A 15,412-nucleotide genomic window follows, 5' to 3' on the forward strand; every position below is an offset into this window, starting at 1 on the left:
GTGTAGGGATGGCCAAGCTGTTCGCACATGCACAGAATGCATATAATAAGGTTAACTGGCAGGTAGCCTACCCAACCTGCCCCTGCTTGTAGGAGAGCTGACGGCACTCGTGGTCCCTGTGCCCCATGGTGCAGCATTGGTACACTCTGTTGTAAAAAGTGTTCGTGGCTATCTCGATTTGGAGAAAACTCCTGCTATAGGAATCGACTGTTACGGGTAACAACGTGTTGATGACAGATGTCACCATCGACTGTGGCAGATGATAATGGTGAGTAGAAGAGCCAAGGAGCCCAAGTGAAACAAATCACTAGCCAGTTCAAATCTAGGACAATACCCAGAGGGATCCAGAGAGGAGCCATATCATCCTGAGCCACTTCCTTGCAGTGGCGTACAGAATTCACATCATCAAATGAGTACTTCTGCTTACTCAAAACACAGGGAACGTTTAACATGGGAACACTATCACTGGACACACAAAGCTGTGAAAATAGATCACACGCAGTTTTTGAATCACAGCAGACTCTGGTACAAGCAGATGGTAGGGAATGGGTATAATATCTGAGGTTTTCTTAGTGTAATTGATTAACAGAGTGCTTCCAGGTATTCAGCTGACGAGGGGACCATCAGACATATTAATCACGGATTTTGATGAGTCTTAGGTATGTTGTAGAGGGACCTGTTCTAAGTAGCTGACTAGCAGCTTTCCATGCGACGGTCCCTAGTTTCCGGGAAATCGATGCTGAAGTTTGATGCGCATGTCCTACACTTGCAGCGATAAATATCTGTAGACTGAGCGAGTGTAGTACAGAAGCTAAGGTTCACAGCTATCATGTTAGTGGTCCTTGCTCAGACTTTGCTGGAGTACTTTTTTTTTTTCTTCAGAACATCGTTGTCGCCGAAGTAATTTATTAATAAATTAATCACTAGTTGAGTATGTGGCGTTACATTATTCCAATTATGTTACACCATCTCCTCCGTTCCTCTCTGTCTGTCCATCTCCTTCTCCCCCTCTCTGTGCCCATCTACTCCATCTCCCACACTCTGTCCATCTCCTCGTGCCTCTTTCTCTGTCCGTCTGTTATTACTTATTACTCCTCCCTCTCCGAACGTCTGCTCTCCCCCGTCTCTGTCCTTATGCTACTCTCCCTCTCCGTCATTGCTACTTCCCCTGTCTGTCCATCTGCTGCACCCCCTCTCTCTCCATCTGCTCCTATCCCCTCTGTCTATCTCGTCCTTCCCTCTCTGTCCACCTCCTCTTCCCCTCTCTCTGTCCTTCTCTTCCTCCTCCTCCCTCTCCCTCTCTAGCCATCCCCTCCTCCCCTCCCTTTCTGTCTGTCCTCTCCTCCCACTCGCTATGTCCATCTCCTCCTCACCCTCCCCCTGTCCATATCGTTCTCCTGCCCACTCTCTGTCCATCTCATCCTCCCCCTCTCTCTGACCATCTCCCCTTCTTTCCTCTCTCTGTCCTTTTCCTCCTCTTTCCTTTCTTTCCCACCTCTGTCCTTCTCTGTCCAGTCCCTCCTCTTTCCTTTCTTTCTCCATCTGCTCCTTATTCCCTCTCTGTCCATTTACCCCTTCCCTCGTTCTCTGTTCATCTCCTCCTCCTCTAAATCTGTGTCCATCTCCTCCTTCCCATCTCTGTTTGTTCATCTCTTTCTTACCCCTTCTCTCTCCATGTTATCATTCCCATCCGATAGGACGTTGCTGATTCTTAACCCCACAGTATTTTTTCAGATAGTAAGTAATATGGTGTACTAAGTTTGGTTGCAATCGATCCACAGGTTTAGAAGAAGCTTTTTACACGCAAATTTGTCTGCATACGCATATATCACACACAGTGGCACATGTGAACACTGTCTGCGAAATGTGTTGTGAATAGAGGTAGTGGTAATGAAGTAATAAATTAAAATGTCCAGCATGATGCGGCAGTTTTTCACGCATCTCAGTGTTTATGACGTCAAAACTCCTGAACTGTACCCTACAATGATATATTTATACAGGTACATTTTGTGGAATATGTGAATACGGTCTGCCAAATCTGTTAAGCATAGAGTTGTTAGTAAAGAAGCAATAAATTAAAAGTTCATACCTATATGTAAGTTTTGCTACATGAACACCAAAAATGTAGAAAGTGATAAACTTTTCCTTTTGTCACTTTGGAGGGGTCCCAACGAGAAGAAGCCTTATGAAAGTTTGAAATTATGTGTAATGTTACTTGCAAGTCACTAAATTCTCTCTAATTCTCGAATACTGGGCGCATATAGTGCGGTTATTTGGTATTTCCAGACAGTAAGTGATATGTGTACCAAGCTTGGTTGAAATTGATCCAGTGATTTAGGAGGAGATTTGGAAAATACAAACATACATCCACTTTTATAATATGTATCGATTGCAGCCCACTTTCTTCAAGTGTGTATTCCATTTGTTACAGAATAGAGTGCAGAATTGTCTTACTCACTATCACTTGCATAGCTTCCTGTGCTACAACAGATTTCTAGCTGGTACTTGTAGCAGAAGTAAGCGAAACTCGAATTCGTAAAGCACCACGCACATTTAATGGAAGCTACTGCCTTGCATGCACACGAATTTCTCAGAAGCGATACCAGAAAACACAGTTCGTTCAAATTAAAAAATATTGTCCTTTCTTTGATAAGCTTCGATGGATACCACGCATATTTGATCTTTTCTGTGAAAACTGGTACACTATATTGATACAGAATTAAAATATGTTTTTTTTTAAGCACTCTTCCCTCGAAGCGATTTTTCTGTTAGTCTTTAGCAAGTCGGAAGTACTTTGCATTTTTTTCGTGAAAATTTTAGCCTGACTGCAGCTGGCAAAGTGGAGCACATTTGTGTGGGATCATTTTTATGGTGCAAAGATTTGATCATAAAGTGTCTGCTCAGTCTGCCCACCTCACAAATCAATACAGTAAGGAATTTTTTGTCCCACTGTAAGGTGGCAGAATAAGTGAAGGTCAATTTCTCACCTTACATAAGAGTTTTATACATCGTATTACGAAGGTGAATATGACACCTAACTTACTTCAGCAGTAAGGAGCAGATTTGCCTATAAGTACGTAATGAAAAGGGGATGACACTCAATCGACGGTATTAACACACCACTCCTATATAATGCATGTCATTGAGCAGAAGGTGAACAAGCAGCGAGAGGAAACGTTTTGTATGGAAGCCAGCGTAGGCAGATGCAGAGACCACACCTCGGGAGGCACTACAGGAACCTCTCAAGGGGGCGCATCCCGCAGCGGTGGGTCAGCAACCGAATGGGTGGCTCATACTGCAGGGGGAGTAACAGGACCACCAGAAGTAGGACAGAAAGAGGCTTTAGAAAACTGCGTTTCGGAATTCCAAATGGATACGAACAAAACCAGTGACGCATTCGATCTCATGAACTGCAAGTGGTACACACGTGATAGACACGTGTAACGTTTTAGGCGTCTGCAGCAGGCACGAAACGTCCGATTGGCGGAAACGCACTGGGAAGGAGTAACGTGCCGAGATATCGACGCAGTTCAGTGGTAGGACCCTTGCAATTGGTAGAGAGAGTTTCCACAAAATAAGAGGAACACTCCTATTGGACGAAAAAAGCCGTGACATGGAGAACGAAAAAACCCAGGTGGGGAGAGAGTTCGGCTACGAGAAAGAGGAGAGCAAAGTTTTAGGGGATTCTTCTCTGAACTGGCGTCAAGTGCAGAACAGAGCGCATAATGCTCTGTACGACGCAGAGGAGAAATTTGTGTGAATATTGCGTTCACAGCAGCTGACCTCCAAGTAGAAATTAGCTGTAGCATCGTTGAGCTCCAACTGTGGAGAAACGAACCAGCCAGTTAGTTAATTGTTCTTGTGAGAACTGAGATGGCATTATCATATGCACGCTGCTCCAGCCGTGCGCGTGTTTATCAGCATTGTCTGAGACTAGGGATGAGTTCATGTTTTCTCGCATATCGAGAAACATAGGGAAAGTTTCTGCTGGAAAATTCAGCAGAGGTTTAATTAGATTTTATAGGAATTCAGTGGGCGAGAGCAGCCACTGTAAATGATAAGGGTAGTAACAATTGTCTTCGCGAATGTTTCACACGGTCATCTGGCTTACCCCGTACTGGTGGGCCAACTGCCTGGTACAGACCCGGCGGTCGCCTTCCACAGTGTTAATCACATTTTCCTCCAAGTCTGGTCTCACAACTTTTGGGGTACATCCTTAATGATTTCCTGCTTCGTGAATAATACTGTCACCAATTATCCCGGCCCACACATCTGGCAGCACCGATGCTGATGATTCGCTGTCACCATACCATGGGCTTCTGCATACTATGCCACAGTTGACTGTTATGAAAGTAGAAGATTCCACTCCGCGTACAGACGGCCTCATCTGTGATTAGGATGGATGACACAAGTCCCGGAATCGTGGTTGCGATACACTGCTACAGACAGTGGATGCTGTGGTTGTTGTCAGCGGAGATAGTTCTCCTGATACAATCTTGCTGCCCGCCGACTGTTGCGATTTGCCTTTCCGTAAGTAAATACCATATCGGCAAGCTCCCGATATGGAACCTTTGTGTACAACGCTGTATCACATCCACTACAAGGGGAGTCAGCAAGAGAAGTGAATCGGACACAGCATTACCAATTACTATGGTAGGAGAGCGCGCTACGGCTTGACATATGAAGAGTACCCCTCTAGGAGGAAACCATGCATACTGTAACTGTGGCTGCGTGGTAAACCTCATATTAGACCGCAGCCTCTGTAACAAAGTATGATTGAATAAATAGTCTTTAGCATCGAAACCATGAGTTTCCGGACATAAGTTCATTAGACCTTTTTTTATTCCGTATCCTCTCATCGATCAATCCCTAGAGTTTGTACGAGGTGATCGGTCTCATCGGATTAGGGAAGGACTGGGAAGGAAGTCGGCCGTGCCCTTTCAAAGGAACCATCCCGGCATTTGCCTGGAGCGATTTAGGGAAATCACGGAAAACCTAAATCAGGATGGCCGGACGCGGGTGCCATCTGGGCTACTAATGATAGAATTTTGAGCAATTTTTTTTAAATAAATGCAACCATAACCTTTTGGGAGATATTTTTGTTGCTCAGCGCCATTTTTGGGGAACACAGACCCTTTATTTTTATGCACTGGTTTTCATTTAATGATATTTGAAGCTACTTTTACCGCTCTGCTGCTTTGTGAAATACTGAGATATTGCTACCCCAAAGTTCTACTAGTCTCCAAATAACGACCCGGTGCTGACATTAAACTGTTAAACAAAGGTACTTAGGCTATTATAGTACCTTGTACATATTTTTAACTTGCCATAACGATAGTGGACGAATAGAAATTGTTTTTCCTCTCCTTTCTTGTTACAAACGTACATGTAATTAGAAACTATTACAACAGCACGCAGAACAAAAGCAATAAACAGCACCACATACATTAAATTCAACTGCGAGTAAGAACTGAAAAAATTAACAAAACAACTGATCTCAAAATGCTTCAAATGGCTCTAAGCACGATGGGACTTAACATCTGAGGTCATCAGTCCCCTAGACTTAGAACTTCTTAAACCTAACTAACCTAAGGACATCACGTTCATCCGTGCCCGAGACAAGATTCGAACCTGCGACCGTAGCAGCAGTTCAGTTCCAGACTGAAGCGCTTAAAACCGCTCGCCACAGCGGCCGCCTAACTGATCTCAAGTAAGGCCAACAATGTGCAGTATTTCGTCATGGCTAAAGTACGGATGGCTGATAGTTTTATCGATATAACGATAGTTTAAAGCTATCGATGGCCTTGTTGACCATCGACAGCACACGCCAATTTTACGTCGTATGATTAAAAATCAAAATATGCTTCAATTTCACTACACAGCAACTAGGTAGGCCGTGTGCCCCCCCCCCCCCCTCCCGCCTTTTGGCTTCGTCCGTGCGTATAGTGATGATTAACTGAAGTCGGAGACGAGAAACATAAAGCTAACACTGATTTTTGGAGCACAAGAAGGCAGCAGCTATCGTGCTCTGATGGCGGCGTGTGGAGTTGCTGCACACGCGACCCGCGACCCGCGACCCACGTCCCCGCCTGCAGAGACAGGAAATGCTGCAGCACGATGACTTAGCAGTTCCATTCTGGTTACGAAACGTCCATAACCGCTGAATCACTACAACAAAATCTGTTGACTACTGAGCGAAACGTATTAACACTTGCAGGAGACACTTTGTTTGGTTCAGTGGGTTTCACTTAAAGTGGGCACTACTAAATAATAATAATTTCGTGTGGCTCAACGTCCAGGCGTACGTCTTTCGATTGTACCCAAATTTGGTGACTTGCGTGTTCCTGATCGTACCACTGTTGTAACCAGGGAAAGGAGACCTAGAGTTTAACGTGAAATCCGAACCACTTGTCGTTCGTGGTGACTTCTCACATCGTTGAGAGGTGAAGGTTAGATTAAAGGAAGACTGAAAATTCCCGTGGTCTGAAGGGCATTCGATCCCACAATCCCTCGGTTTCCAGGCACGTCCTTTACTCTTAGATCACCAGGCCAGTTGCTGACTACCTAACCAGTGTTAATACGATTCGTGCCCACCATACTATTGCCTGTGCAGTATGTCAGACAGAAACTTACGCGAATGATGTAAAACTTATATGTAAGATAACTTTTCCCATGACGACTAAGAGGGTTTTGTCTACTCTTTTCCCACCTTTATATGTTTTTTTGTTTCATTTCCCCACATTCTTTTTTTTTTAAGTATCCGATTGCTGTTGCCACCTGATAGTGGTTTGCCCCTGAAATTGGCCTGTTGTGGAAAATAAAATATGTAACAGGCGTGGAAAAATAAATGCCTTCGAGAATAGCGAAATGTTGGACATAATGCTGAAGTTTTCCTACTCTTGACCAGTACTATGAACGGTGATCAGAAGCTAAGGTTACAAATTCTGCAGTGGAACGTGTACATTTTATTTCATACAACCAATGTAGCCAACTGATATCACATACATTAAGTTATTTTTCAACATAGTTTCCGTAACTTCTCGCTTCGTGGAATGAGTCGGAGTATACTCTCCTGGTACATAAAAATCATGTCCTTGCGTGTTTAGCCACGTTTGGGCCGGCCACTGCGATCTTCGTCGGTGACGTTTTCTCTACAGGCCACAAACTTTCGACGAGATGCTGATTAGACACTGTAATCTCTCCGCAAACCTCTACCAGTTCCCAATTAATTACAGCCCCGGTTACCCGTGTCGTCCACAGAAATTGAGCAACTGAGCAGATTTCTTCTCAACATCAGTTTTATAATCGTGTCACCATTTGCGTTTACCTGCAACTGGCGTTGTAGGTGGCAGGTGGCTAAAACTGTCCACAGTTACCAACCGCATGTATGGAATTACTGCACACCGCTAATTTCTCTATAACAATCTAAACTCGAGGGATATCGACCTTGTAGCCTTACTTTCGGTTCGCCCCTTGTATTAATGACTTTTGCTGGATAGTACAGACAACGATGGCTCACCACACATTTTTATTGCCTGATTATTGTGCATATTGTGAGATTCAGGTGGGAAGAACTGACGTGCTGGCTGTCCTTTGAAAAACCGTAGGCTCCAGGAATTAACAGTGAATCTCTCCATAATGCTCAACGCTTCTCCTATGGCGCCTGCTACTGGAGAAAGAGGCAGAAAGGTTAAGATAAAATCTACTGCCGATGACAAAGTGAGTGCAGATATTGCGCAAGCTTGAATTGCGCAAGGATGAGGAAGGAAGTCACCGGTGTGTTCTTCAAAGGAACCACCCTAGCATTTGCCTTAACCTATTAAAGGAAACCACAGAAAACCTACATGTGGATGGCTGAAAGCGAATGCACGCTAGCATTAGGTTTGATGAGCAACTCTGTGACGACCTCGCACTTATTAAACGAACACATGACGGACTTACTGCTCTTCTTTTGATCTTCTCTATCTTGTTTATTAGTGCGACCTGGTACGACGCCACACTGACGAACAGTATTCAAGAATCGATCGAACGAGATCGTTACTATTTGCAGCGATTGACCTCCCCGTTTATTTGGATATGGCCAGATATTTTCAAAAATGGTTCAAATGGCTCTGAGCACTTTGCGACTTAACTTCTGAGGTCATCAGTCGCCTAGAACTTAGAACTAATTAAACCTAACTAACCTAAGGACATCACACACATCCATGACCGGGGCAGGATTCGAACATGCGACCATAGCGGTCGCTCGGTTCCAGACTGTAGCGCCTAGAACCGCACGGCCACTCCGGCCGGCCCCAGATATTTTCTTCCCATTTACTTACAATACGTTCCATTTGCTTATGTTGAGTGTCACCTACCAGTCTCTTCGCCAAGTGTCGATCCTCTACAGCTCTGTCATCAGTTCGCTACAATTTTCTGATGTTTCGACTACCCCATGTCCAAAATCACTATACGAACAACGTCATGGATCTTCCGGTGTTATCCACAGTGTTGTGGTTGGCAGGAGAGCCAACACCGGATTACTAGAGGAAGCCGAAAGGCACGCGTTTTAGCTCACGCAGGCTGGCGTGAGGTCTGGAACAGGACAAGGAAATTAGAATTTAGAAAAAACGGACGTAGCTGGTGGAATACTTAACTTTAACCCATTAATGGTGAACGTCGCTCTTGACGGTACATGATTCACTATCAATAGTAACTGTTAATGGCGCCTTACTAGGTCGTAGCAAATGACGTAGCTGAAGGCTGTGCTAACTATCGTCTCGGCAAATGAGAGCGTATTTTGTCAGTGAACCATCGCTAGCAAAGTCGGTTGTACAACTGGGGCGAGTGCTAGGAAGTCTCTCTAGACCTGCCGTGCGGCAGCGCTCGGTCTGCAATCAGTGATAGTGGCGACACGCGGGTCCGACGTATACTAACGGACCGCGGCCGATTTAAAGGCTACCGCCTAGCAAGTGTGGTGTCTGGCGGTGATACCACACACAGTATAGTTTAGACATATCGCGAAAAGTAAGGGTTTCATACCATTGCACTAGAAACCTCACGAAGTTACTTTTACATAAATATATCTCCAGAAGCAAAGTATGACTAAGATTCGAAGACAATGCGTGGGAAACATGCTACTGACCCCTCCCCCCCCCCCCCCCCCCCTCCCGCGACGAGTCATTTCCATAACCGTTTGGCATTCTTCAGATGTTTCTCTAAAGGCGTAATCCATTGCTACAAGAGTACTGACCTTCCTAAAACATTTTCAGACGGATACAGTAAGCTGGAAGCTTGTTTAGTAGTAGCGTTTCTGGAAAATTATGACACCGAAGGTAGTGTTACCAAAATTCACTATTCGAATATGGTTTACTCTGGTTTACAACTAGTTCTTTTTCCGCTTATCTTATTAATGTATTTACTGAGCTCTTCGTGTGCAATATAAAAATAAAAAACACCGGGTGGCTATGAACGATCATTGCGTTGACTGGTACGAAATGGGTCTTAACATAGACCTGCACTGAAATATAGCGCGACAATAGTGGCACTAAAAGACCAGACCGCATAGATTTGGTAAAAACATTACACACTGCCACTTCAACAACTACAAATCAAGATATGATCATGCGGGAAATCTTTACAGATGTGTTATTGGATCTATGACGTTTTGACTAATATAATCCAGTACTGTATACTGGACATCGAATTTTCTACAGGCACGAAAGTAATATTGGAAATGCCACAAGAAAACACAGTGGGACCTCAAATGTTCCCAATACGTTGTTATTATGATGTTCAGTCCAAGGACTGGTCTGCTGCAGCTCTCGGCGCAATTGTATCTTGTGCAGATCTCTCCATCTCTGCATAATTGTAGTAATTAGCTTACTATGTTCAAACGTTTGTTGTCTCTCCCTATAATCTCCACTCCCACCCCCCCCCCCCCCCTCGCCAAACAACACACACACACACACACACACATATATATATATATATATATATATATATATATATATATATATATATATATATATATATATACTCCTGGAAATTGAAATAAGAACACCGTGAATTCATTGTCCCAGGAAGGGGAAACTTTATTGACACATTCCTGGGGTCAGATACATCACATGATCACACTGACAGAACCACAGGCACATAGACACAGGCAACAGAGCATGCACAATGTCGGCACTAGTACAGTGTATATCCACCTTTCGCAGCAATGCAGGCTGCTATTCTCCCATGGAGACGATCGTAGAGATGCAGGATGTAGTCCTGTGGAACGGCTTGCCATGCCATTTCCACCTGGCGCCTCAGTTGGACCAGCGTTCGTGCTGGACGTGCAGACCGCGTGAGACGACGCTTCATCCAGTCCCAAACATGCTCAATGGGGGACAGATCCGGAGATCTTGCTGGCCAGGGTAGTTGACTTACACCTTCTAGAGCACGTTGGGTGGCACGGGATACATGCGGACGTGCATTGTCCTGTTGGAACAGCAAATTCCCTTGCCGGTCTAGGAATGGTAGAATGATGGGTTCGATGACGGTTTGGATGTACTGTGCACTATTCAGTGTCCCCTCGACGATCACCAGTGGTTTACGGCCAGTGTAGGAGATCGCTCCCCACACCATGATGCCGGGTGTTGGCCCTGTGTGCCTCGGTCGTATGCAGTCCTGATTGTGGCGCTCACCTGCACGGCGCCAAACACGCATACGACCATCATTGGCACCAAGGCAGAAGTGACTCTCATCGCTGAAGACGACACGTCTCCATTCGTCCCTCCATTCACGCCTGTCGCGACACCACTGGAGGCGGGCTGCACGATGTTGGGGCGTGAGCGGAAGACGGCCTAACGGTGTGCGGGACCGTAGCCCAGCTTCATGGAGACGGTTGCGAATGGTCCTCGCCGATACCCCAGGAGCAACAGTGTCCCTAATTTGCTGGGAAGTGGCGGTGCGGTCCCCTACGGCACTGCGTAGGATCCTACGGTCTTGGCGTGCATCCGTGCGTCGCTGCGGTCCGGTCCCAGGTCGACGGGCACGTGCACCTTCCGCCGACCACTGGCGACAACATCGATGAACTGTGGAGACCTCACGCCCCACGTGTTGAGCAATTCGGCGGTACGTCCACCCGGCCTCCCGCATGCCCACTATACGCCCTCGCTCAAAGTCCGTCAACTGCACATACGGTTCACGTCCACGCTGTCGCGGCATGCTACCAGTGTTAAAGACTGCGATGGAGCTCCGTATGCCACGGCAAACTGGCTGACACTGACGGCGGCGGTGCACAAATGCTGCGCAGCTAGCGCCATTCGGCGGCCAACACCGCGGTTCCTGGTGTGTCCGCTGTGCCGTGCGTGTGATCATTGCTTGTACAGCCCTCTCGCAGTGTCCGGAGCAAGTATGGTGGGTCTGACACACCGGTGTCAATGTGTTCTTTTTTCCATTTCCAGGAGTGTATATATATAAGAAAGTAGAGAGAAAGATTATTAGAAAAATTCTGGGACCGTGATACACACAAGATGGATACAGACTTTAAACCATCGAGAGAACAGAAAAAGTATCAGACACCGAAAAAGAGATGAATGAAGTCCTACAAACACCTAGACAGATTACTTGGGATTACTTGGAAACAGACTAACTAAACGTCTATTGGTCTATTGGAGTATGTGACATCACTTACAGCATCAATATCCTGGGTAGCTGAAGTTAAGAAAGATATGACAAAAGTAAAAATTGATGTAAAAAACACATTCAGAAGCAAAATTGATGAGTGGAAGTATACACCAGAGAAGGAAGCAAAACCATACCGACCAAAGTGGACAAATGAAAGAAAGCAGGTTTTCACGGAGATAATGAAGAAATATTGGGAAAGTAAGAAGAATGGTTCTAACAATGGAACCTCCCCATCGCACCCCCCTCAGATTTAGTTATAAGTTGGCACAGTGGATAGGCCTTGAAAAACTGAACACAGATCAATCAAGAAAACAGGAAGAAGTTGTGTGGAACTATGAAAAAAATAAGCAAAATATACAAACTGAGTAGTCTATGTGTAACATAGGCAACATCAAGGACAGTGTGAGATCAGGAGCGCCGTGGTCCCGTGCTTAGCGTGAGCAGCTGCGGAATGAGAGGTCCTCGGTTCAAATCTTCCCTCGAGTGAAAATCTTACTTTCTTTATTTTCGCAAAGTTATGATCCATCCGTTCATTCATTGACGTCCCTGTTCACTGTAATAAGTTTAGTGTCTGTGTTTTGCGACCGCACCGCAAAACCGTGTGATTAGTAGACGAAAGTACGTGCCGCTCCAATGGGAACCGAAAACATTTGATAGCAAGGTCATAGGTCAACCGATTCCTCCACAGGAAAACACGTCTGATTTATTCTATACGACACTAGTGACGGCATGTGCGTCACATGACAGGAATATGTTGTCGACCCACCTATCTTGTACACTTGGCGAATGGGTAAAAAGATTCTTCTACCTTGCCCGATTTAGGTTTTCTTGTGGATGTGATAATCACTCCCAAAAAAGTGGTGAAAACATAAGAGTTTGTCACATAAACTGCAACAAATGAATGCAACAGTTTCACAGTCGCACAGTTTTCCCTGTGCTCTGTCAAAACATATGTTTTTAACGCTTTCAAATTTTTCCGTGTGTATACCGTCAAATCCTGCATATGTCCAAGCAAATCTGAACATGTCCTGGAATTTTGGAGAGCGAAGTTGATTATGTGTGAGTGCCAACTATCAAAATTGTCTGAAAATAAAAAAATTAAACTTCTCACTCGAGGGCAGACTTGAACCAAGGACCTCTAATTCCGCAACTGCTCACGCTAACCACGTGACCACGGCACTCCTGGGCTCACACCAGCCTTGATGTTGCCTATCTTGCGTATGGACTACTCAGTGTGTATATTTTGCTTATTTTTTTCATAGTTCCACACAACTTCTTCCTGTTTTCTCGATTGATCTGTGTTCAGTTTTTCAAGGCCTATCCACTGTGCCAACTTATAGCTAAATCTGAGGGGGATGCGATGGGGAGGTTCCCTTGTAAGAAAGACTGGAAAACATCTGCTTATTGTTCTTAAATGGAGGTATTCGCTAATCATGTGTCGTTGCATCAGCAATTACTTGGAGATGACTTTAATAATCGAGTGAATTTCTGCCAATTGGCATTAACAGAGAATGCGTTGCAGTTCTACCTGTCGCCCGCATCTCGTGGTCGTGCGGTAGCGTTCTCGCTTCCCACGCCCGGGTTCCCGGATTCGATTCCCGGCGGGGTCAGGGATTTTCTCTGCCTCGTGATGGCTGGGTGTTGTGTGCTGTCCTTAGGTTAGTTAGGTTTAAGTGGTTCTAAGTTCTAGGGGACTTATGACCACAGCAGTTGAGTCCCAAAGTGCTCAGAGCCATTTGAACCAAGTTCTACCTGTTTACCGATGAAGCAGTTTTCACAAACCAAGGGTGCAGTGAATTTACGACACATGGGTGACTGGTCCGTGGACAGTGCTGATTGGCTTCGACAGTTAGAGCGACAGCGACCGTGGAATGCAATTGTATGATGCGGAGTACTTGGCGATCATCTCATTGGTCCTCACTTCATTGAAGGCACCCAGACAGCTGCAAAATACATCGAGTTTCTACAAAATGATCTGCCAACATTATATATATAATACATATATATAGGGTGAGTCACCTTACATTACCACTGGAAATACCTCCCAAACGATAACGAACACTGAATAACCAGTTCCGTACACCGAAAGTGAGTGGAGGGGCTGGTGTAACTGGTTAATACAAACCACAGAGAAATTCACGGAAGTATGATTTTCAACACATACTTATGTTTTTTAAATGGAAACCTGTAATTATTTTTAGCACAACTGACAGTAGAAAAAATATTTTATCAGTGCCGTTTCTTACATTGTAAAATGTTAATTACATCCAGAGTAATTTTTAACGCAAAGTTGACACTTGAGTAACTCCTCAGCAGTTCAATCGTGTGTATCGGAGAGAACCGAATTATTAGGGATACAAAAAGAACAGTGATGTAACGTAGGTACAGATGGGACATGAACAGCACGTTACGTCCACATGCTAACATTTTTATTAGGCTTTTTCTTTGAAGAATACTGTACGGTACTGATTTGTTAGAAGAAAATGTACATTAACATGAGACTGTAGTTAAGCTTTCAAATTTGTTTTTTGTTTTCAATTACAGAATATAAAAGAGTGTATCCTGACATTTCAGGCCAATAAATGTTCAAAGTGGCGCCCATCATTTGCTGCACACATTTGCAATCTACCGCGTAATGGATGTCTTACACGACGCAGTACATCTGGTGTAATGTCGCCACAGGCTGCCTCAATTCGATGTTTCATATCCTCTGCCACTGTAGGCACATCACGGTACACGTTCTCCTCTAACGTACCCCACAGAAAGAAGTCGAAAAGTGTAAGGTCAGGAGAACGGGCCGGCCAATTTATGCGTCCGCCACGTCTTATGAAACACCCATCGAACATTCTCTCAATGGTCAACCTGGTGTTCATTGCAGAATGTGCAGGAGCACCATCATGTTAATATCACATACGTCTACTCGTTTCCAGCGGGACATTTTGTAGCAATGTTGCCAGATCATTTTGTAGAAACTCGATATATTTTGCAGCTGTTTGGGTGCCTTCAATGAAGTGGGGGACGAATGAGATGGTTGCCAATTACTCCGCACCGTACATTTACATTCCACGATCGCTGTCGCTCTGCCCGTCGAAGCCAGCGAGAATTGTCCATGGACCAGTAATGCATATTTCGTAAATTCTCTGCACAGTGGTTTGTGAAACCTGCTTCATCGGTAAACAGGTAGAACTGCAACATATTGTCTGTTAACGCCCATTGGCAGAAATTCACTCGATTATTAGTCATCTCCATGTAACTGCTGATGCACCGACACATGATTCGGGTGAAATTTGTGGCGATGAAGTATGCGAATTACACTTCTTTTACTCATTGCACTGCCTCTAGCGATGTCACGTGAACTCATGTGTGGGGTCACGGCAACAGCAGCTAACACACCAACTGCACCTGCTTTTCCTGCGATGGGTTTGTTACGGACCTGTTTGCGTGTTGCGGCTATACCTGTTGCATACTGTTGTTTGTAGACGTTTTCAAATGGTGGATGACCTCTGTCCGGATACCTTTCTGCAATAAAACCTGCAGGCTGCAGCTGCATTTTGTCTAGACTCGCCATAGATGTGTATCATCTCTGCCTTTTTAGAGTTAGAATAAACCATTTTCATAAGAATTACAACACTGTACACACTGTTGTACTTGGGACCTTCTCACGTTCCTACGTGCGTACTTCTGTTCTTACTTTGTACAGTACACTATTAGAGACGTCGGGTAACACATCGTACTGCAATTATTCTGAGTACAAGGA

Source organism: Schistocerca americana, chromosome X (genome assembly GCF_021461395.2).
Source record: "Schistocerca americana isolate TAMUIC-IGC-003095 chromosome X, iqSchAmer2.1, whole genome shotgun sequence".
NCBI lineage: Eukaryota > Metazoa > Arthropoda > Insecta > Orthoptera > Acrididae > Schistocerca > Schistocerca americana.